Genomic DNA, 25,669 nt, shown 5'->3' with positions numbered 1-25,669 from the left:
TGGCCAAGGAACTACACCTGTTGACTGCCTGCTGAACATATATGAAGACATGTGTATTCCCTTTTATCTGGTCACCTGTTGAGGATGGTGCTAATACACTGAGCTTTATAGGAAGCCTGTCCAAACAGTCAAAAGCTTCGTTATTTATTGTATAGCATATACGTATCCGTAATATACTGTTTCATATTGTTGGCTTTATTGTCGTACAGTAGAAAGCGGGGTTGTAATACGAGAATGAGCTTGATAGCCATCGACAAAAGATGCTTCGTGTAATATTGCGCTCGGTGAGGAGTTCACTTTCTGATTATCAAACGTTGTGAAAAATAGAAATAAATCAGTATTTATCCATTGTGAAGCCACAGCAGATGATATCCAGTGAAGGTCTCGAGAACCCTCTTTTATTCCTTTTTCAGTGTAAGTTTTTCTCGTGCTCTTAATATAATTAATTTTGCAGATATTTTTTTTTGTGTAACATTTGATCTGGCTTTAGGATAGAAGACTTGACTTTTCCCGTGGATTTATTGACATTTGGGATTTTGTGCTCTACTTCAATTTAAGATCAATTATGTATACTTTGCTCTCTCTCTCTCTCTCTCTCTCTCTCTCTCTCTCTCTCTCTCTCTCTCTCTCTCTCTCTCTCTATATATATATATATATATATATATATATATTCTTACATTGTACGATCTCTCTCTCTCTCTCTCTCTCTCTCTCTCTCTCTCTCTCTCTCTCTCTATATATATATATATATATATATATATATATATATATATATATATATATATATATATAATTTATATTTATATATATATATATATATATATATATATATATATATATATATATATATATATATATATATATATTCTTACATTGTTTGGTCCGATCATTTCTGTTTACTTTGTCTACAGATGCAATTGACATTGCTCTCAGCAACCACTTGATCTAAACTTCATTCCAGTGGTTATTTTATGGAAGCTGAAAATCCATAAATCGACTAGTATGAATACTCTTGCGTACGTATAGCTTTACGAAAGTGAAACTACCGTCTTCCTTGTTTCCGCAGGCCATATCAGATGGCCCAGTTGGGGGAAGGAGGGACTGGTTTGCTCCTATTGGAGAAGAAAAGTCATTAGCACACAGATATATATTTATATATATATGTATCATATTTATTTATCTATATATATATATATATATATATATATATATATATATATATATATATATATATATATATATATATATCCTCTATTAAGATTAGGATAAAGCCTGAGGAAATACGACAGGCTGCTGTTCCAAATTCGTTAATGATAAGGATGCATGCATGGGTAACCAAACTAGTTGACTTACTGCTTCTATAAAATAAATACTGCGATCAAGATTAAATCATCTCTCTCTCTCTCTCTCTCTCTCTCTCTCTCTCTCTCTCTCTCTCTCTCTCTCTTATATATATATATATATATATATATATATATGTTACGGTCATTTTGAGGAATTGGTCATTTTGCAAACTGCCCGGTCATTTTGGAAATGACCAAAATATCGGTCAGTATGCAAGATGCCTAAATAATTGTGGTCATTTTGGAAAATGACCAGAAGTTTGTCATTTGCAAAATGACTATTAGTATCGTTGGTCATTTTGTAAAGTTACCCCAATAGCTGCTGGTCATTATAAAAATAAACAAATAGTAACTTAAAATTGATTAGGAAAAGTCTAAGTATTAATAAAGGTGTGTTTTTTTTTATTCAACATTAAAAACTTACATTACACATTACAAGTATATTAGAATATTGAAAAATGACCAGAAGTTTGGTCATTTTTGCAAAATGACTATTAGTATCGTTGGTCATTTGTAAAGTTACCCCAATAGCTGCTGGTCATTTATTCAACATTAAAACTTACATTACATTACAAGTATATTAGAATATTGAAAGAACTAAAACTGAACTTGAAAATTATTTCAACAATTATCAAAATTAGCATTATCTGACTTGTTTGAACAAGAGTTGCTGCATTTACATCTGCTGTTGCACAATACTTCGTTTTTGAAGCATTTACAGCATCTGCTCCGACATGACTGGGTGCAGCTACACTTACTGATCCCCTTACCTGGCCATGTCCCATCGAGTCAGTCTCGCAGACTGACTTCGCGATCCTTTATTACCTCTTCGAGTGACATAAATTTTTCAGCACATAAAGTGAACTGATTCCGACTGTACACCTGTTTAAGTAAACCATGTTTTGTCCCTAGTTTGTAAGTTCCGCCATCCATTGTCTCAGTTATAATTGCCTTTGTATTTTCGCAAACTCCTCTCAATCCACGGTCAACAAAGTGGAATAGGAACCATGACAGTGTCCTGCAAGGGCTGGCTTGAAACGCTGTACTGGTTTATCCTTCATTTTTTTTAGCTTGCTTCTCTTGTTGTATTTTCGATTCCCTTCGTTCAGCCTGAATGCTACGATCTCTATTGCATAGGCAACAGAGCACAGGATCATCAACATTGTCATTTACAGTTGAACAACACTGACCAGAAGGATGACATGGAATGTTTTGACCACACGAGCTGCAATTTATGCACAACTTTCAGCACTTCTCCCTGTTCTACATTTTGATCTTCTTCATTAACTAAACAAAGTGTTTTCTGCAAGCTGCTCCTCTGTCTCCATGCCTTCCATTATTTCTTCTGGTATGTTGACAGCAGAAATACTGAGATGGCCTTTCTCCGTACATGGCTTCACAAGGTGTCCTGCACAATTCCTGAATGGAAGCGTGTGTTTTTCTGCCACTGAACAAAGCGCAGTCCATTTGACCATTGTGTAGTGTTGTTATCTTTCATCCAGCAAGCGAGTATTGCTTCAACATTCTGTTTGCTCGTTCCACGGAACCATGTGGATTGAGAATATCTTGTTTCCTAATGAACTAGCTTTATATTCTGGGCCACATAGCCAGAACTTCCTTGATTACCTTATTTGAAAAATTCCCTCCCATTGTCAGATTGAAGAATATGAGGGGCCTTTATCACAGAAATGTCAACCAGGTGAAAAGCTACCTCGGCAGTCTTAGTCTGTAGGCCTGAAGGCATATCATCTGGTCATGATCCTGGTAATTGAAAAAGAAACGGTATTTTCCCATCTGGTTGACTACATATCAATCAAGTCAACCTGCAAAGACACAGTACAAGACAAAATTATAAGTAATGCAAATACATCATCATAATTATTATTGTGGCAGAATTATTATTATTATTATTATTATTATTACATATTATTATTATTATTAGTAGTAGTAGTAGTAGTAGTAGTAGTAGTAGTAGGGTCATGCATATAATTTATTACATTAAGGTTAGATTGGAAGGCTAGGGAAATGCCTACAATAACTTAGTGAATAATAATGTTTGTTTGTTTCTGTTACTAACCTGAGCTCGAGAATTCATGCTGTTCGAGACGATTGGCTTGACAACCACACACTTCCACACACTACTTTTCTTTAGCTGACATTCCTCACAATACTGCAAGAACAGCGTTATCTGATCACGTGAAATGTTTTGCATATTTTTCTTTGGTTGCCTTACACATACTAGTTCTTCCTCCGTGGCCAATTATGCGATGAATAGCTAGAAGTACATCAAACACATCTTCAGCACAAAACGAATCGCAGCTAAGTTCCTTTCTTCTGCAACTTTTGCACGGTGGTACCCTCAATTTGTGACCTCCAGTATTTCATATTTTTTGTAACAAACGATAATCCTGCTTAGTCTTCGTAGGATTAGATTGTTTAAGTTCATTCAGGCGACTAATTACTCGTTCGTATTCTTCCTGGGGAAATAAACTTGAACTATTTGTAGCTTTGTTTTCTTCAGACTCTAGAAGTTTTGTTTGGAAAAGACTTTTCTTACTTTCCATTGTAGTTTTTCAGTGTACAATATACTTCCAACAAATAAGTGATGAGAGGAGCACGAATATTTCCGTCCCTTTGGGCCGAACCTAAGTAGGAACTAACTGCCTGTTCAGATAAACATACACTTGCACACACACTTGAAACATTTGTATCTGCTTAGGATACTAATTCGAGCGTGTTTCAAGTTCAGTTTTAGTTCTTTCAATATTCTAATATACTTGTAATGTGTAATGTAGTTTTAATGTTGAATATAAAAACACACACCTTTATTAATACTTAAACTTTTCCTAATCAATTTTAAGTTACTATTTGTTTATTTTTGCATAATGACCAGCAGCTATTGGGGTAACTTTACAAAATGACCAACGATACTAATAGTCATTTTGCAAAATGACCAAACTTCTGATCATTTTTCCAAAATGACCACAATTATTTGGGCATTTTGCATACTGACAGATATTTTGGTCATTTTCCAAAATGACCAGGCAGTTTACAAAAACGACCAATTCTCAAAATGACTGTAACATATATATATATACATATATATACTGTATATAAACATATATATATATATATATATATATATATATATATATATATATATATATATATATGTATGTATGTATATATATATGTATGTATGTATATATTATGTACTGTATATAAACACTTTCTGAGCTTATTTATGAACAATAATTTGACAAAACCGAGCCTAAAATTATAGTTGCAACATTGCTTTACGCTAGTGCATTATATTATTGTAACCAAGGCCAACTTGCTTTTATTTCCTCAGTTTGGCCTTAACTGCTACATAAATATTCTCTGAGGTTATTTTATTCGAACGTATTTTGACTAAGTTGAGTAGGATATGTCATAGATGAATTAGATTTAATTTCACGGGTAACTAAAGCACATTTACGAAATGACATAAATCAGTTTAAGTTATTGTCCGCAATATTTTCCGTATGATAATAGATTGAGAAAAAAGAAAGTTACTTATTTATTTTCGAATTACACCTAGATATTACTCACCCTTTCTTTCGAGCTTCGCCAGTGGTCCATTCTTTGAAGTTGCCATCTAAGTAATGGTACATAATTAAATGCTTTATTAGACGCGTACATTACTTTTGCTAATCATATTTTGTAACAAATATGGGATAGTAATCTATTTTTCATTAGGATTTGTTCATAATCTGTGCGCTCTTAATGTCAAAGCAACAGGCAGTGCATGTATGTATAATATAATTCGCTGATAAGATAAAAAATAAAAGACAAATGCTACTTCTATATACACACGTTACTTGGAGACTCATTTCAAATCAAAATCATGACGCTTATTTTATTCTTGTTTAATTATATATATATATATATTTTTTACATAGAAGTCGGAACTAAAGCATCGAGGCAATTATAGTAAATTACACACATGACCACGAAATTATTTGTTTTTTATAGGAATGATTATGCTTTGTTAGAATAGCCCTCTGAGCCATGTCAAATTAACACAGAAACAATTTTCAAATTCCTTTCCACTTCAATAACATGGTCATTGTCGAATGCTCGTGAACACCGTCGTAAAACTAAGAAGGACGGGGCCTGCAGGAGGACTAAAATAAGACGTTAAACTAGGGGAGTATCATCTTGGGAAAGTTTACGCCATCTTTGATGGAATGGCGGTACTAAAGGTGTTTAGGCCTCCGCGGGGAGCAACATTTCACGAAGTTACAAATAGGTTATTTGTCATTTTGTAAAGCAACGGCAGCGTGAACTTGGATGCGGCTATCCGTTATTTTACTGGCGAAGGAGTCGTTATTGTTTCAATACATTGTGAATTTTGTATTATTCTCGCTGTTATGCTTAAGCTTAATACAGTACACTAATATTTCAGCCATTGATTTAATTGAGAATCTTTTCTGCTTAGCTCTGTACTTGAAGAAACATCATTTGTAGTTGTCTAAAAGTGGGTACGCTTACAAAGAAATGCCAGTTTTAGCTGTCTAAAAGTTATAAGTGGGGATACTTCCCAACTATTATTATTAATATTATAACGGGTAATGACTGGCATTAGTATCATGACTAATGCCCTGATAATGAAGTCTCCGTTTTGTTCCTGTCCAGTATCATGCTGTGACATTGCTACTGGAAAAAAAATGTGAAGGATCCATGTTACTGTAAATTTTCTGAAACATTTTCATGAGCCTGTTAGAATTTCCATTGAAAACTAGCCGACTACTTAAAGTTTTATATGATATCGCTATTTGTATTCGTAAAAGAATGTTAAGATTTCAATTACTTTTCAAAGGGAGACGTTTTAAGAAAGCCTGTAGAATCATGAATCCAGGACACTGAAACATTGCACATGACAGAATCATTACTTGGAGACTCAGTTCAAATCAAAATCATGACACTTATTTTATTTTAGTATAATTATTATTTTTTTTTACATCGAAGTCGGAACTAAAGCATCGAGGCAGTTATAGTAAATTACACATATGACCACGAAATGTTTTTTCTATAGGAATGATTATACTTTGTTAGAATAGCACTTTGAGCTATGTCAAATTAACAAGGAAACAGTTTTCGAATTTCTTTGACTTACCCGGTTGAGAGGAAAGGAAATGACAAGAATTTTCGAAGTTTTAAACGTGTTTTTGTTAAGTATGGCCAGACTTAACTAGGAGCATTCTCTTGTGATCAGTCAACTGCGGACAATATTCTCTTTCAACCAACTTTATCGTCTCCACATCGCCGTTGGCGGAAAATTTCGGGCGATGGTAAAGCAAGTAGTGTTTGTATATCGGTTTTTAAAATATAGCTTTATTTTTGAAAATGTTTTCTTTGCACGTACATATGATTTTATATATACGTTTATATATACATACATAAAGTTTAAATGCAAAGTGCTATAAGGAAAGGTGATGAAACAGAGGATAAGGTCCTTACCAGTTCAGCGTAAGGAGGCGTTTTCTCTAATGTTATGTAAATAGTAAAAGAAATTTTCGTTATGGTAGGATGAAAGCACAGTACCTACGAGTATACAGACGATTAGAAATGCCGTTTACAGCTGGAGGGGATAGGTGGAGCTTTTCTGGGAGTGTGCTGTTTAGATATCTCCTCAAAAGAAAATAACAAGCGTTATCGTTTCGTTGTTGAAGATTAAGCCACCTATAGGCTAATCACGGGCTCGTGCTCCTAGAGTAGTCCGTAAAGGGTTTGTTGTCATTTGGATTAGGTTTAACTACACTTTTTAAAATTAATTCATTCTTTCACAAAACTAGAGTTGATCATATTTTTTCGAACATATGTGTAGAATATACAGTGTTATTAGCACCTGTCTAATTAAAAGCATGATTATCATCTCTGCATGCACAGAGAGTGACTGTTATTCTGTGCATATCTTATACATTTTCTTATGATATTTAGTCCTCTATTTCAGTGATTTACTAGTTTGACTGACATACAATTTGTCATATGGGTCTTGATGTACACATGGTCTGGGTTTGGTATTGTCAAGAAGTTTCCTAAGACGTGCTCTTTTCATTGCATTTTTCTTAAATGCTACATTAGTACTGAAGTTTCAAGAAGATGGGAAATATATTTAAAGTTATTAATATATGGCAGTGCAAGTATTTTTTTTTTATACACTTTTCGGTTGGTATTACCATAAAATTCTTTTTAGCTGTTCTCAATGCATCGTCTAGGCAAGAAAGTGAAATATGGCGATTTTGTATTGGACTCGGCCTTGAAAGCGGCAAAAATTAATATTCATGGCAACAACAACAGAGAAACCTACTGTAAATACCTATCATCTAAAAAACCTTAGTGTTGAAGTAGCTTTTAAGTATGAAAACGCAATGAAAAAAGCACTTAACAGAGAACTCATCTGAAGATACCAAAGGATATGTGTAACATATCACAAGTAATTCTTGTGATAAATTCAGTGTTAGTAAAACTTTTAAATCACTCGAAAGAAGACATGGACATCATAAACATAATATATTAACACAGAATAACATTAGAATTTTTGTTCATGCTAGAAATAATCGTACTGTTAATTGGAAAGGCGCTGGAAGATATGTGATCGAGTTTAGCTTTATAAAAGAAGGCTTTGATAAGAATATGAATTTCAGATCAGGAATATAAAAAGTGATGCATTTATTTCCAAAGCTTTCTCTAGGATTATGCCATAATCGGCATTTTCCCTTTTATTCTCGTTCTTTTGTGAACCAACAATGCTCCTTCCTTATCCACATGTCCATTTCCTCTTTTAAAAGATACACTCTTATTCCCCATCCTTCCGTAATGCTTTTTTATTTTTTTTTTTTATTTTATCAAAATCTTATTATGTATTTTAGTAGGTATGCAGAGTAAGAGTTCTGCCATATAATTTTATCATTTTTAGTCACTTCTGTCATCTTTCTTTCGATACGAAGGGGGCAGTAATTCTTGTCAGCCGTTTCTTTTAGCCCCCTCTTTGAATTCATATTACCTTTGAATATCCCTCCTTACACATTCAGTAGTCACGTCCACAAGAAAATTTCTGAAAAACCCTACAACTCTTTCATCATTCAGAATTGTCTCTTTTCTTTCCTGTGCGTTCAACAGAAAAAGACTAGATTATTTTTAGGACAGCATCCCGCTATTTTCATCAATTATTCTGGGTTCCACTAGTTCATTTTCATTTTCTGGCTTCAATTTGTTCCTCCCATATGATAATTTTTCCTTTCTAAGTAATTCTGGAAGTAAGAATAATTGCTTAGATTTATCCCTAAATCAAGAACTATAGCTTTTCTTCTATCCTGTATTTATTACGTCATTAAATATTTTGTGCGTCTCTTAACGATCCTCAATACTGTCCTGAAACAGAATTTCGAACAGTATTTTTTTCTCGCTTTAGCTAAAATTCTTGTATCACTACCTCGCCATAATTTAACATTATGTCTTCATGCGCACCTACACCAGCGCCCGCTCCTTGTTGACAGGTACCTTATCTGAATTTGACATACTCTGGATAAACTCATACTTCGGGTTCTGTAATCGAAGCCCATTTTACTTCAATCTTCCTAGATGCAATGCTTTTTCCTCATCAGACAAACTTATGTTGGATGCACATACATACGTATATATATATATATTATAATATTTATATATATACTATATGTAAAATATATATATTATTTATAATGTATATCTATCTTAAATATCAGCTTCAAATTTGCAAGCTTTTTGAATTGCTTTTTTATTATATAAATATATATATATATATATATATATATATATATATATATATATATATATATATATAATGTATATATATATATTATATATATTTATATAATTATATATATATATAATATATATATATATATATATATATAATGTATATATATATTATATATATATTTATATAATTATATATATATATATATATATATATATATATATATATATATATATATATATATATATATATATATATATATATATATATATATATAAACATATGTGTCTGTGTGTGTGAACTCAACTTTGCAGAAGGCTTTTGTGATGCGTTATTGACAAAATTATAAGGCTCTACAGGTGGGATAAATGCGATCAGGTTGATGATTACATTTCACGTCGATAAGCACAGGTGAAATTTATGGCTTACCTTGCTAAAAGTAGAATTTAGGATTCCATTTACGTTTGCAATCTAATAATCTTTACCCCTAATGGATGAGCAGATTGCCTTTTTTGGGGGGTTTGGGGTGTGATGTGTTATTAAAGTCATCCGCTTGACACCAGCTCGGTAATTCTGTTAGTGGACTGGAAATAAGGGAATTTTTTATGCATTATCCAATAGGAGTTAACAGGTAACGTAATGTGTGTTTTTATTTCTAGAGTCGTATGTAAACACCTGCTCGATGTGATTGTTTTATTTGATAATTTATTTTGGGATACGATCTCTCTCGTTTATAAATACTTTTTTTTTTAAATTAATCCAAATGACGAGCTTATGTACTGTTGTATTCACATCTTGTCCTTAGTTGTGGAAAAGGGTTTATTTTAACGTCGATGCTTTACATTTTAGTTTATAGAGTATTTTCTTCATAAATTAGGATAATTCTCTCTCTCTCTCTCTCTCTCTCTCTCTCTCTCTCTCTCTCTCTCTCTCTCTCTCTCTCTCTCTCTGTATATGTTTTTCACCACATCAGGTTTGCCTCGTAGAGGGGGTGGTACCAAAAGGCGTTAGGATTGCTAGCCCCATGCCCTTTTGTGTGTGTGTTTGGTTTTACTCTGTGTATACTCACATGTTGTACAGTATATCTAGTGTGGCTTTTGATATTTTTTATTCTGTGCAGATTTGCTACCAACTTCATATCGGTTATTTTTTTCTGGAGCTCAGTTTGATGTAATTTTTCTTTATAAAGCCTTTCAATATAGGCTTGTGTCACTAAGCTGCATTCACCCTTTTTCCTCAGAAACCCCCATATCAGGATGAATGATCAGGCCGAGTGAATCCTTAGCTTAAATCTTCACGGTCAGCGGGTTTTTGCAGTTCCGCTGCTTGGCTCTTTTGTGTTGTCCTCTATGCATTTATATTTTTTTGTTACCTTTTCCTGTTGCAGTCATCCCTGGGAAGACGGGTCTTTGTTGTATACGCCTTAAGACCATTTTATGCCCGGGTTCAGCTTCTGATGTTGTGTTGTTTGTTGTTACGGAAATGATTATTGTTGATGTGATTTAGTGCAATGGTCATGGTTTAAGCCAACGAAAGCGATGGCATAAAGCCACTGAATAACAAAAAATGTATTTATGCTTTCACTTGTCATTGCTTATCATGGTGTTGCATAAAAGATGTTACTGACTGACTCAATACTGAAACCCACCTACTTTTAAGCAGAGTATTTAGATCAGGCCAGTGAAAACGTCTGAGTCGATTCCTTGTGGGAAAATAATGTACCATTTATTTAGAGAACACTTTTTTTTGAAGCACTGTGCAAAAATCGTGTATGGCAAATCTGGTCACTGGGAAGTGTTAAAATGAAATATTTGTACCAAAGATATTCTTTAAAAAAAGTCAGCTGAGGTTAATAATGTCTTAATATCGGAAGAAACGTGCACCGAAAAGACCTTGGCGCAAGGTGCGTTGATGGAATATGCCCTGGCTAATTTAAAAGAAAAAGAGAAGTGTGTATACTTTATGTGTTAGTAAACAAAATTGGCAGAATATATTAAAGAAAAAGAAAGGAAATACGTGGTGGATAGTATATGGATGATATTGAAAGAAATAGGACCGTAAGTCGTAACAGAGTTTTTTCCCTTATGCCTTAATGTAAACAATCTTAATATTACCTTAGTTTAACCAGACCACTGACCTGATTAACATCTCTCTTAGGGCTGGCCCGAAGGATTAGACTTATCTTACGTGGCTAAGAACCAATTGGTTACCTAGCAACGGGACCTACAGCTTATTGTGGAATCCGAACCACATTATACCGAGAAATGAATTTCTATAACCAGAAAAAAATTCCTCTAATTCTTCATTGGCCGGCCGGAGATTCGAGCTCAGGTCCTCCCGAGTGCTAGCCGAGAACGGTACCGACCAGTCCAACGAAGAATATATTATTACCACTGTAATGTTGAATATTCATAGCATTAATAAGTCTAAATTATTGAATAGCCCAATTAAAAAAAAAAGAAAATCAATTAAATTATCATTATTATATTTCAGATTCAGCACCCCCAAAAAAGAGACGCACTTCAGCAAGGGCCTCTCAGACGTGAAAGCAAAGGATGAGGATGTTTGAAAGGTATGAAAGGTGTTTTTTTTTTGCTAACTTTGAATGTAAGGCGGCGTACTAATATTCACAAAGCTAGCTCTCTCTCTCTCTCTCTCTCTCTCTCTCTCTCTCTCTCTCTCTCTCTCTCTCTCTCTCTCATTTTTAAGTAATATATATACTGTATATATATAATGCTTTGTGTGGTGTGTGTGTGTTGGTGTTTGTGTTTGTATGTACATATTCAATTTTACAAATTATATATATTATGTATATATATATATATATATATATATATATATATATATATATATATATATATATATATATATATATATATATATATATATATATATATATATATATATATATATATATATATATATATATAAAAGGGCATCGTGCTTATCCCATGTGAAAAATGGGAAAAAAGCACGTTAAACGAAGAAGAAGAAGAAGAAGAAGAAGAAGTTATAGTGTAAGTTTGTGTTCAAAGCAAACCCATGACCTTTGCAGTAGAATTCCATGGTTGTATCTTTCGACGAGCAAGGCGTCTACCTGATTAGCATGACAGGTAGCTGAAGTGGCTGTTGTAAAGGAGCGATAGTCAGAGGGTACTAGGGCAGTAGTCGCTGAGTGCAAGGCTACTTTCGTAAATAAATTACTGAACGTACGACCGAGATAATTGAGCTGCTTCTTTTTGTGTGCCTAAGCTTACGTGTGGTACCTGTGCACTTTCTACTGCAGCCTTTTGGACTAACGATAATAACTTTTGTGAGGAAGGCTAAAAAGTCTGCTTTGTTCAGATTGTATTTTAATATTATGCAAACGAGAGTAAAAGGAGGAGTGCTCCAATGAAGTTAGTACATGATGTCAGTTACCCTCGAATGTTATAGTACACCATTTTGTTGTTTTACTGTTCATATTATTTCTTGTCACAGAAAGCAGTGTAAGTTGCAGTTGTTGGGCGTCGTTTGTTTATCTACTCATTGCCCTCTTCTTTACTTTATTTATATGCCTTCTGTTTGTTTTCTTTAAACCTGATAAACGGTAAATAAATCGCGTATAGAATAAGAGAAGAGCTGTATTTTTAACGATGGAGAATGTTTGCGAGGTTGTGCTAAGCATACTAGAGCGAGGAACAAATCGATGAACGGAAATGTTGAGATGAGCCGCTAGAGGTATATCTCATTTGTTTGAGGGAAACGCTGAGATACATATAAAATTAGAGAGGACGGGGTGAAATTCTGCTGTAAATGAAATTAAAACAAAGAGTTTATGAAGAGGAAATGAGAAAGGCACAGAGAGAAGATACTGGCCGAAATTTGGGCTATAGTTAAAGACAAGGAGGTGGAAGGAGTAGATGAATTGGTGACATTATATGAGGAGCCACAGAGGTATGAGGGGGCTCTGCGGATATAGGAGGTTAGGAAGAGGGAAGAAAAAGTCATAGGTGGAAAATTTTAGTAAAGAAAAATACTTGAGGTGCAGTGCATTACAAAATCGGTCATGTATAGGCATACAAGAGGACTGATAGGACAGGCAAAAAGAAAGAAAAAAAAATGAAAGAAACAAGTAAACAATATAGAGGGGAGAATGTGAATAAGTAATATTATACGGTAGCAAATGCAAAGGGAAACGTTGATGAACGAGGGATATCAAAATGTGAGATGCCAATAGAGAAATGCTGATGTTACTGCAGTCTTGGGTTGATGTAATTAGTGTTCTGAAGGATGTGGAATGTGGAAGATAGGAAAGAGGCAGACCTGAACGTGACGAGTAAGAAGGGTTAGTGTGAGTTTTAGAATGGTTATAGAAGTGCTATTTACATCATGATAAGGGTAGTTGTGAGGTTGAAGTATTGAGAGACTAAGAGCTGATGGGACTGCAGGTGCATTTCTTAGGTGCATTGATGATAGTGCCAGTGTAGCTGAGTGGCTGAGTATGTTTGTAAGTATGCCTTGAGTAGGAAAAGGCTCTGGAAGAGTGGGTAAGAGGAATAATTCTTCTATTGTACAGAGGTAAAGGTAACAGAGTAGGCTGTAAGAATTTTAGTAATGTTATGATACTTTGGTGCTGGATGAGATTTTGGTTGAGAAAGAAACTGTGAATTCAGACGAAGAGGTGTGTGCTTGAGTCAGGTGTTTGCAATGTAACAGTTTGAAAGTAAAGGAGAAAAGCAGTGGGTGGCATACATAGACCGCTGATAGACCTAGGACAGAATAGTGTGGAGGGTATTGACGACATTTGGTATAGAAGATAAGTTATTTAGTAGAATATGTTGATGGGAAATTGGCTGTTTTGGTGTAAAAGTGAGTTTGAGACAAAGTTGCACCATGTCACCATGTCGCCAGATCTTTATGGAGTGATTCGAGATGTCAGAGAAAAGAAATTAAACATTGGTACAAGGTTTTTGGTATATGAAACTGAGATATGAATAATGAGGTGTTCCATAGTTGGTGTAATAGGGTAGTGAATGGAAGCTGCAGAAACTAGTAAAATTATTTGAAAGAGGGGAAACTATTAGGTAATCGTTAGTAAGAGTAAGGTTTAGGATTTTAAAGGATCCCAGGAAGATGGAGTAATGAATGTTGATATCGTTCACAATTGAGCAATTAAAGTATGAATGTAACAGTGACTGTTTAGCTGGTTTTTCTGTGGAGCCACTTCTCTTAACGAAAAAGTCTTAATGTGGAGAGAGAGAGAGAGAGAGAGAGAGAGAGAGAGAGAGAGAGAGAGAGAGAGGAAAATATCGTTGTTATACATACACCAGAGTATCTGAAATTTTAGTGGTGAAATATTGTTGAGAGAACAGTCTATCTACATACACTACACGTACACACACAAAAGCGCTTCCTGAGAAGACGCAGTTTCCATTGCCTTCATTATGATAAAAACGTCCACTTGCAAGCGAAAGCCGAATGACACGAGCAGCTAAATTTGGTCGTAATCCAGCGTCTATTAGACAGCCCCTGTTTAAAGAGGGAGAACCGGTTTGCTGAATATCTCTTAAGCAAACACTTGTAGCGTGTCTCCTAAAATGGAATTGATACGTTGGGTCGCGTAAAAGGAATTCTCGTGTCGGACCTGGCAGCGATCAGGGGACTCTCTCTCTCTCTCTCTCTCTCTCTCTCTCTCTCTCGACCTGGTTATCGATTACTTTATCTTCATGCATTGCTTACTGTTCGCATTACGGTGCAATTTTTTTTACAGTTCGCATTACGATGCTTTTTTCGTGTCACGTACGTGTGCGTTGATGATGCTGAGAATGAAGCTGATTCAATTTCTTATTGTCCAGAGAATTTAAGTTTATTGTTCTTTTAATTAATCCTTATCTCTCAGTGTCGTGTACGGTAGATGAAGGTATGTTAAACTGTATTTTTTGTGTATTTGTTTTCTTATTGTAATTTGATTTGCATTGTTTAGCTTTGGCCAGATAAGAGTTCCGCAGGCGACTGCCCGTACGTAGCCTTCCCTTACGTATAATAACCTTGATTCTTGTTACGGAACCAGCGGATAAATAAGAGCAGTAAATTCGGAGAACGCTCACGTTAACCGTGATTTAGATCTCCATTTCTGGCAAGTGTCAACAGAGTTTTATAGTTCACGGATTGTCATTAACGGCCGTTTATTCTGATTATAAGACAGTTATGTTGCTTTATTTTCGTGTCTTCAAATGTGAAGTAAGAAATTCTTCCCATTTTCTTATATTCGCTCGTGAAAAGGGGTGGCCGCTTTGTGCTGTGGTTAAGGGTGTTAGTGATTCAAGTTCTTACATTTGCCCTGCATCAGATTTTACTTTTATTTTACCGATTTCTATGTGAACACTACGGAAATATATGAAAATAGCCATCCATGTTCGGTCCTGGACGAGAGATAGTTTCGTAAAGAGCTTAGAGGGGTAAAAATGTTATTGTCAGTAGAGTACGTCTAGAATTTATTGATGGAGATGCATAAATGTATCTATGGAAGCCAAAGGCAGAATGTATGAAGGGATTTGTGTAACGAACTCTCCTTTCTGAAAGTAAAGTGTGGATGCTGAATGCAAATGAAAGAAAAGAGAAGCTACTGAAATTAATTGCTGTTCATGAGGTGTATAATAAATGCAAAAGCCTAAAGCGCGAGAAATATGCAGATACATAAAAGTGGTAAGGGAGTTAGTGTAAGGGAAAGGATATAACAGAGCAATTTGGGATGGTTTGGTTGTGTGGAGAAAATGGAGAGCGTTAGTTTGGTGAAAAGTGTATTATTCGAAAGCGGAGGGATGAAACTGAACAGCTACGGATAAAAAGTACTAAACAGATGAATAAATAGAGCAGGTGAGGTGTCGGTTCGGAGAAGCGAAAGAGTGCCTGCAGACCGAGATGAGTGGCATAGTGTGTGTGTGGGTGGTTGGGGGGCTTCTGATGATCCATCTGATTAGGTGCATGAGGTTATCGCCAGTTTAGTGGTTAAGATATAAAAAGCCTAGCAAGCTGGAGAGCTGTTACTAAATTGCTCAAGAAACCCACGGCTTACGTCAGGACGGACTCTGTATTTGAAGATATGGAGGGAATTCCGAAGGCAGGACGGCTGACAAGCCTGTTACCTTGCCTGGTGACTGGTGAGGAAAGATACATATACATGTGTATATATATATGTATATATATATGTATGTATGTATGTATGTATGTATGTATGTATGTATGTATGTATGTATGTATGTATGTATGTATTTATACACACATACACACAAATATATATAGTTAGAACATAACTCTGCCATATTTTGTGTTTAATGTTTCTTTAACTTCACAAAAAGTGTAACTTTACCTACCTGCAACACTTAATATTGGACGTAAAATACGTAAATACCCTTCTTGTGGATGTGTGATAGCGAATAATGGCAGACCATTTTTAAGTGTTATGCAAATTTTTGCGCAACCGCGATTAAAGTTCCTGTTGATATGTTGGTGGTGCTTGTAGAATACTTACTTCTAATGTGGATATTCACGGTAAAAACTTCAGTATACAGACCCTTTACTCTTGTGGTAAGGAGTATTCATTTAATGATCTTAAATAGTCGCAAACCTCACTCCCCTCACTCCTTCTCTCTCTCTCTCTCTCTCTCTCTCTCTCTCTCTCTCTCTCTCTCTCTCTCTCTCTCTCACACTCACACAGAGACACACACATATATATGTATATATATATATATATATATATATATATATATATATATATATATATATATATATATATATATATATATATATATATATATATATATATGCTCTGAGATGAATAATACATTCATACTCAATGATGAAATATTTTGTCCGTGAACACGCTCGTAATTGTTATTGATTCAGTAATAATTTACATGATAATATTCTCATATTTCATCGGTTCCACTTCTGTTCTGTGGGCCATGTCGATATGCTCTTCGCCAATATTTTTTACTGTTTTATTTACGAGGACGTAATGATAGCCCAGTAAGGTGACGCAAGTATTGGGTAAGCGAAAACATGCCGTGGATAATGTAATGATTGTGAGATATTGAGATCAGTAGGGTTATCCATGTTAAATTTCGTTTTACTTACTCTTCACCCCGTATGTAATTTCAAAGTTTAAACGGGTCGAAGGCAAAATAAGAACTTGAATTATGAAAATGTATTATGGAAACTTTTCAGTCACTCACCTTATTGTCATATTTTAGATATTTCGTCTCCTTACCTTAATTTCAAGTAAACAGATTTGAAGATTCTTATGAAATTGCGAGGATAATTATTCTGTATTTTTTTAATGTTAAGTGAAAAATCATGTAGCGTAAAAGCTTAATTTGAGGAAGAGCATTGGATGCTACAAGGCCTGCTAGATCTGCCCACGAAAAAAGAAAGTAAAAAATGCGCCGAAGTTTCTTCGGCGCAATCGAGTTTTCTGTATGAGCCGTGGCCCATGAAGCTTTCAGTTAAGGTCCAGTGGTGGCCTGTCCTGTAGCGTTGCCAAATGCACGGTTATGGCTAACTTTAACCTTGAATAAAATAAGAACTACTGAGGCTAGAGGACTGCAGTTTGGTAAGTTTGATGATTGGATGGTGGATGATCAACGTACCAATTTGCAGCCCTCTAGCATCGGTAGTTTTTAAGATCTGAGGGCGGACAGAAAAAGAGTGGACAGAAAAAAGTGCGGACAGAATAAAGTGCGGACGGAGAGACAAAACCGGCACAATAGCTTTCGTTTACAGAAAACTAAAACGCACGATAACTCGCTTGAAAATTCAATAAGTTTTGCCGAAATGTATTGTATGAAAGAGAATCAAGAAGTGACAAACAAAAACTCTCATGCGCATATACGGAATTCACTTACTCCGAAGTCCACGGCATATTTCATTACTCACCCGCAAACCGCCTTGGTCCCGAAATGTTCAGTTCGCTTCTAGGTCAGTTGACTCTGTTGCTATTCGTTCTCTGTTTGGATATATCCCGTGTTCTTTCTTTAGTTTGTTACTGTTTAGTAATCTTTCCTTGAAATCATATCAACATTTAGTTATTACGATTGTTACTATTTAGTAATCTTTCCTTGAAATCATATCAACGTTTAGTTATTACGATTGTTACTATTTAGTAATCTTTCCTTGAAATCATATTAGCATTTACTTATTATGATTGTGGTTGTTTCATTATTGGAATGTGATAATGTTTCTATAGCATGCACGCACATACACAAACGCATGCGCGCGCGCGCACACACACCTATATGTGTATGTATTTATATATTTGTGTGTGTATGTACATATATGTGTGTATAAACAAATACGAGTACCTTGGACCTGTGCTGTTAAAAAGGTTAATTTATTCTCTGAATAGGTCAGTCAATTTCCGATTAAATGCTGGATCACAGTTTTCTGCACAGATGTATATTTGGAGAGCTGAACAGCTGTATTCTTAGAACACCGAACGGTAATGAACTGCATAAATGCTCGTTCGTCGCGTTGGTATACGACTGGCACCATTCAGAAGCACCCTGTTGTAATTAAGATCACAGCCACCTTCATATACCTCTATTCACCTGTGCAGCAGGTGGCTTGCTTCGATTGCTTGTGTTGGGCCCATTTGAAGAAATGGCTTTACGGCCGCAACTTTGATATTGTCTTTGCCATTTGCTTGTGTTTTAAACTGTGTTTAGCAATTAGTGTAGTTTTGGTCCATTTTCAAGGTTGGAAGACGCTCTCCTCTCTCTCTCTCTCTCTCTCTCTCTCTCTCTCTCTCTCTCTCTCTCTATCTCTCTATATATATATATATATATATATATATATATATTTATATATTTATATAATATAAATATATATATATATATAATTATATATTATATATATGTATATATATATATAATATAAATATATATATATATATATAATTATATATTATATATATGTATATATATATATATATATATATATACATATATATATATATATATATATATATATATATATATATATATATATATATATATATATATATATATATATATATATACTCGATTATATATAAAGACTTTTAAAAGCATATGAAACGTGAGAGACAACAGTCCCACATACCGGCATTCTTATTATTACGAGTTCCTCTTTAATGGCAGTGTTATTATTATTATTATTATTATTATTGCGCCATCTTTAAGTTCGCAGTTATTGGGTTGAAAATTATGATTTAAATAAAACTTCAGTGTAAAGAGGTATCTAATTGACCTTGAAATGCGGCGTGGGACTCCTGAATTTACGGAAAGGCAAATTTGAGCATAATTGTGACGTCGTCCTGGGGAGTGAGTATATATTTTTCGTGTGACAGCGAACATTAAACCTTGTCCCAAAATTGCAAGGTACAGGAATTCTGTACCTTGACGATGACTCGAGTAAGGCTAGTGTAAAACAAAAACAAAAATATAAAAAAATAAATAAATAATAATAATAATAATAATAATAATAATAATAATTGGTGATTTTGTGTTGATTCATATGCCTCAGACCCGCTGTTACTATAGAACAGTCATGTTAATCTTTGCGATCGATTCTCTCTCTTTGAATTAAGTACGAAGTTTTGAGAGCGAAATGCTTCCATAAAATGATGATTATGAGTAAATTTTTGCGTCAGTACCATGAACATTCTAAACTAAGATATGGAACATCCTCACTTCATCTTGACTTATTTTTCATGAATAAAAATGTTTTTAAGCCTGCATTTTTGTAAATCAGACTTTGGTCATTTATCTCGCATCATTCGTATATGATAATCTTAAATGAAGCAATAAAAATAAGACTTGAAGGTGCTGTTCCCCACCTACTGTACAGCACACGATAATCAGATAAGATATGCGGCTGCGGACTACTGCGGCTTTTTCGCTGAGTGTAATGGCTTCCAGTATAGACACGAAAATATGGAAGAAGAGTTAGCCAGCAGACAAATCTGTAATCATTAGCCCGGCTACGATATTGCGTAATTCAGGGTAGGGTTACCTTATTTTCATGATAACCTTGAAGACGATGATGAGTGGGAGGAGGAAGAGAAGGGAAGAGGAAGCCTAGTAACAGCTTGCCAGACGGATACTATTTCTGTTGGTAAAAGGAACTGAAAAACGGATCTTCAGTCTTTTTAAACTATGGGGTTTGAAGTAACAATGATTAATGATACTTCTATACTGAATAATACTTTGTTCCTCGTTTTGTGCCTCATAACCTGTCGATTGTTTATAATAATGATGATAATATTTTTTTCACAAGCCTTGTGATACAGTACGATTAAGTTTTCCATCATATATGAAAGTAATTTGTTTAAAATTTCTTGATTTCGTTGAAATGAATGTGTTGAAGACCCTTGCTTCAAAAATGCTACAGTTTCTAAGCATGTACAATTCGTATTTCATAGGCATTACATTGCAAAAAGCGTATATCTTCACAGTATGTGAAAGCTTTCGTTATGTTTTAAACTTCTGCATGAACAGAAACGACAGTTTCCTGGATTCGTCCGATTCACTGAGGAGGCAGAATAAAATTCTTGCGCGCATTGAAACAGCCATTTATGATATGAAAACTATGACTTTATTTTTACGACCAGCGATTAGGATGACACTTCAAGGTTTTTTTTTCCCTTCCTGGATTCCTAAATCTGTTAGATAAATTCATGTGCACGATAAAAATACAATACATTATCAGTCACCAGTTTTTATCGAGTGGGCGTTTTCTCCGAAAGAAAGAGCTGAGGAAAAAGACTGAACGATAAATTCTGAACAGTGCTTGAATTGAAAGCGAAGATCCTGAACCAGATAAGAAAAATCGATATCCATTTTGTGTATGTGTTTTTTTTTGCTTATTTGTATGCAAAAAAATATAAATTGATATCCATTTTATATCTTGCGTTTGTGTATTTTTTATCTGTATAAAGAAATCGATATCCATGTTGAGCTTTGTGAGTAATTCGTATGGATATGTACGGTTGTACCCCATGTGCTTGCACGCAAAAAAAAAAAAAAAATCGATATAAATTTGTGTTTTGTTTGTTCGCATCTGTGACAGAGGTGCCTCGCTCCCTTTCCCCTTCCCAATTATTCTGTGAATTTCTATGCTTTGATCCGGCTGCTACTCCCATTGATAGGTTGCCTTGGTGGTGGGTCCGCGACCCGATCGTCCCTGTGTGACAAGGCACGCAATGCAGGTCGAAAACGATGTTGATACCGGCTGCGTGACGGTGTGATTACCTTCAAATAGACTTAATCATGCACCAACACAGCTGCGTGTGACTTCGCCTTCACGCCCGGGATTATGAACATGCAGCCAACAGAGCAGTCTTCTGTGCAGCATGTAAATTATTTAGGAACTCGTGCATACCAGAGACGTCGTCTGTATGCGTACCTTTTGCTCTCATGTCCCTCCCTCCTTCCCTCCCTCCTTCAATCCCCCCGTCCCCAAACCCTGCCTTACAAGTCAGCCACCCTAATCTAGCATCCACGTGAAGAAATACAGATTAGAGGTATGAGGTTATGCGGTTATGCAATAGGGTGTGTACGCCGGTGAAGGTTAATCAGCTGGATTTTGGTACATTCTCTCTCTCTCTCTCTCTCTCTCTCTCTCTCTCTCTCTCTCTCTCTCTCTCAAAATCAAGATTTTAGATTATTCTGTACCTAATTTCCTGTTATTAGAGGAAGAGTGTTACTAAACGTTAGCAACAACAACGAGAACGTTTTAGTGTTGGAGGCGGAAGCAAAGAGAATTATCGAAAATGTCTCATAAATGGCCTGGTTTACCTTGGAGTTTTGGCAATAGCAAGGTTTTGTGATTTGATAACGGCCCTCATTGTTTTGTTAGGCAAAGGCTATTTGCTTAAAGATATATAAATTGTTCCAAGGCTCTGACCGTTTAGATATTTATGAAAATCTAATACCATCCGGCGCTGAGTTTTGTAATTCCATTCATCATTTTTCCCAAACGAATCAAAGTTTCATACTCGCACACATACACACACACACACACACACACACATATATATATATATATATATATATATATATATATATATATATATATATATATATATATATATATATATATATACCGTTCCGTTCGTGGGTTCAGAATCTTACTACTGATGGAAAAGAGCATCTTCAGTTTTTTCTCATCTGGCTCAAGGCCTATAGTGGTAGGATTATCCAAAAAGATAATCCTACCACTATAGACAAGATAAATTTTAAGGTCATTGTTGCTAATAATTACACACACACACACACACACACACACACACACACACACACACACACACACACACACATATATATATATATATATATATATATATATATATATATATATATATATATATATATATATATATATATATATATATATATGTGTGTGTGTGTGTGTGTGTGTTCGTTCCTATCATTGCTTTGAATTTTTGTTTTTAATTCTCTCTCTCTCTCTCTCTCTCTCTCTCTCTCTCTCTCTCTCTCTCTCTCTCTCTCTCTCTCTCTCTCTCTCTCTCAAATCTGCCGTAGTATATTGTTAGAGCATTGTGGTGCTTTGTGGTAGTGTTTTAACAGCTGCTAACAGCTGTTTGGTTTAGCATTTTTGTTGTCAAAATGACTATTTATAAATAAACTTCTTGTTTTGTTATTTGTTTGTTATGCCGTATTTGTTTTTCATAAGATTATTCAGTATATTTTTTGCCGTTTATGTTTGGACTCCGCCATTTCAGCACAGTAATACACATGCTCTGTTTATTTACAATCTGCCAAACGATTTTTATGTGTGCTTATTTAACAGCAAAACAATATCGTTAATGGTTGAAAGATAAAACAGTTCTTCTTTTTTCGTGATTTAAAAAAAAAAGCCATATGAGAAAACATTTGTGTCTGGGAGCTGGTATTATTGTTTTCATTAACTTTTTTTTTTATGGCCAGTGAAGAAAAACACGTATCTGGGCAACTCACTGGGGATCTTCTAGGAAAGGGTAAGATTGCTCCGGCGTGCAGCATAACTTTGAAATGAAGTCAGTTTTTGTGGACGTCGATCGTTTTCCAAAATGATCTTAGGTCTTCCCCGATACAGGAAGAATTCTATGGTTATCCGCTTTGGAAGTTAGTTTTTATGTTGCTAAAAGGAACCCATTTCGAAGTTGGGGTTTGAAAACTGTTTACATATTTTAAAAAATCAGTTTATCAATGAGTAGAACAATGAACATATCACTTCAGTATTTCATTGGATCGTATGGGCATGCATCACTTTCCTTCATTATTAAGGTGTAGTGAAAATGGATTCGTATGGAAAAAGATGTGATTTTTCAGACAGTCCTTGTATTTTACCATCCCTTTTCTATTTCATTGGTTTCATATATGCACGGAAAAAGAGGCTGAGGGTAACAGAGGGATTTGGTCCTCTTTTTAGTGTGTTATTAGGTATTCAAGTTTCGTGATTTGTCATTACGAGGTAGAGAACATTTTGCATTTTCTCCGGATAAAATGATTTTGAATGAAAATTATTTAAACGTTTATTTTCCATAGAGATCTTCCTTTTCTCGTGTTCTTGAGGATCATGTTTGTATCTTTTTTTCCTTTTAGTTAGTAGAAAGCCATATAACAATTTGTTACTTTATCCATAAAGTGTATACTCACAAATGGGTTAACGCAAAAGTAATTACTGATAAAAATTTTAAAGGAATGAACTTCCTTCCCTCTTTCTTTTTGATGCAAATGCATTTAAAGATACTCGTACGCTTTATATGCAAGTATGGATTTAAGTGTAATTTATTCAGATTACAGGGACGTACACGCGTTCTGTCTTATGTATCCGTGTGTACAGCACAAACAAATCTTTGAACAACTAGTCACACCAGCATTTAGTTGTCCTGAGAATTTGTAGTATGTTCGGAATTTCGCTCTCAACTTATCAGGATTCAGCCGAGGTGAGACCCTGAAGTGTATGTTTGTCCTTTCTTACTTGCTTCGTGTGATTTTGTAGAGTGAGTTTTTGTTCATATCATTTGCTTTATTTTGAGGATTAGGATTTTATTTTTTTAGTCTTCATGTTTTTTTATTCTAATTACTGACCCCCTTGCTCTTGATATTGCTTGTACTGTACTTGAATAGAAATAGTTTTAGTTTCCACCAGAGAACAACTTGATAATTTGGTGGTCTTTAGATGATGATGACGTTTTACTATTATTATTTTTTTATTGAATTTTTGCCTTAAAGTTCTTAGCAATTTTGTATAGCAGGTAACTGAAAGTAAAGTTTGAATTGTCATCTCTCCTATTACGAAATTGTGAACTTCATCGTTACTGATAGCCATCTCATGCTTAAACTATATATATCCGAAAATAATAAATCTGTAACCATTTTTCCGAGTACATATCTCAGACTCCATAATTATGGAGTAACTTCTGTATGGTGAATTCTCCATCGATTGCATAAATCCCATCGTAGCTCTCGCCAGGAAGAGAGAGATAAAAAGAAAGAGTTCTTTTGGCACTGCGAGAGCCAGCAAATATCCAGTCGGGGTAAGAGGTGGAGAGGGGGGAGGGGTCCTTGTATTCGAACGGGAGGCGAAAGAAGTGTTCACTAGAAAATCCCAGTCCGCAACAGTACAGTAGAGCACGTGTCATTGTTTGGGTGTCAAGATCGGGGGAATCCCCCCGGACCAGCTGATTGTAATGTCTTCCTTTGCGAAGAAGAAGGGCGTATCTCCTGCAGGTCAAGTGGGACGGAAAAGAGGCGTAACCAGCAGCTGGTTTATCAGTGCGAGGTTGTTGACATTCCTGAGAAGTAGTGAGGCATTTCTTAGGCTTAATCATTCTATTTTTAGCGTCATGACTCATGAAGGACTTATTTATGGATGCGAAGGCTGATTGGCTTCAGATAAACCGAGCGACGCTGGTCTTTTGTTTCATTTGGGTCGGTTTCCGTCCGAAGGTGGATTTGGGCGATGTTGCTCAAGTTTTAATATTATTTGTGTTTGAGTGAATGAATGAGTTTTCTGAATGAAAGCCTGAACGTTATTTTAAGGGAATGATGGCGGTGGGGGTGTCTGGGGAAGGGTAGTGTCGGTGGTGGTGACTGTGGTGGAAGGAGAGGGGGAGTAGGAGGAGGAGGGGGAAGGGGAGGAGGAGGAGGAGGAGGAAGAAGAGATGGTATTGGCCGTAGTATATCTGTAGCTGTGGAGGTGGAGGAGGGTAGGTCAGGGAGGAGGAGGAGGAGGAGGAGGAGATGGTGTATTATGTGGATGATTTCATCACCACCTCGCTCGTGTTAGATGTTGAATGAATGGATGGTCGAAGTCGGAGTTGAGCTAAGATTTTGGCGGTGGAGTTTCGGCTTTCAAATCGATGGAAGTTTAAAAGTTAAGGTGATGACTCCTCGCTGATTGTTAAGGATGTTGGCCGTGGCGTGGGATTGTTGACAGCGCTGCAGGTGACGAAGAGCTTCGAAAGTGAATAAAGTCGTTTATAGGAAAACTGTTTTTGTTACGATAGAGATATTTTGGA

The 25,669-nt window shown here is 35.3% G+C and overlaps 1 long non-coding RNA gene across 1 annotated transcript in view; it reads left to right on the top strand.

Annotated features, from left to right (window-relative positions):
- The window catches only part of LOC136840509 (uncharacterized), a 275,415-nt gene that overhangs the window by 85,838 nt on the left and 163,908 nt on the right, over positions 1-25,669 (top strand). Inside the window, exon 2 of the long non-coding RNA XR_010853624.1 lies at positions 11,617-11,695. This is a non-coding gene — a long non-coding RNA (uncharacterized lncRNA). The remainder of the gene's footprint in view (positions 1-11,616; positions 11,696-25,669) is intronic.

This window comes from Macrobrachium rosenbergii, chromosome 7, assembly GCF_040412425.1.
Source record: "Macrobrachium rosenbergii isolate ZJJX-2024 chromosome 7, ASM4041242v1, whole genome shotgun sequence".
NCBI classification, from domain to species: domain Eukaryota; kingdom Metazoa; phylum Arthropoda; class Malacostraca; order Decapoda; family Palaemonidae; genus Macrobrachium; species Macrobrachium rosenbergii.
Note: the sequence above shows the minus strand (reverse complement) of the source record. Positions and strands in the feature narration are given on the sequence as shown.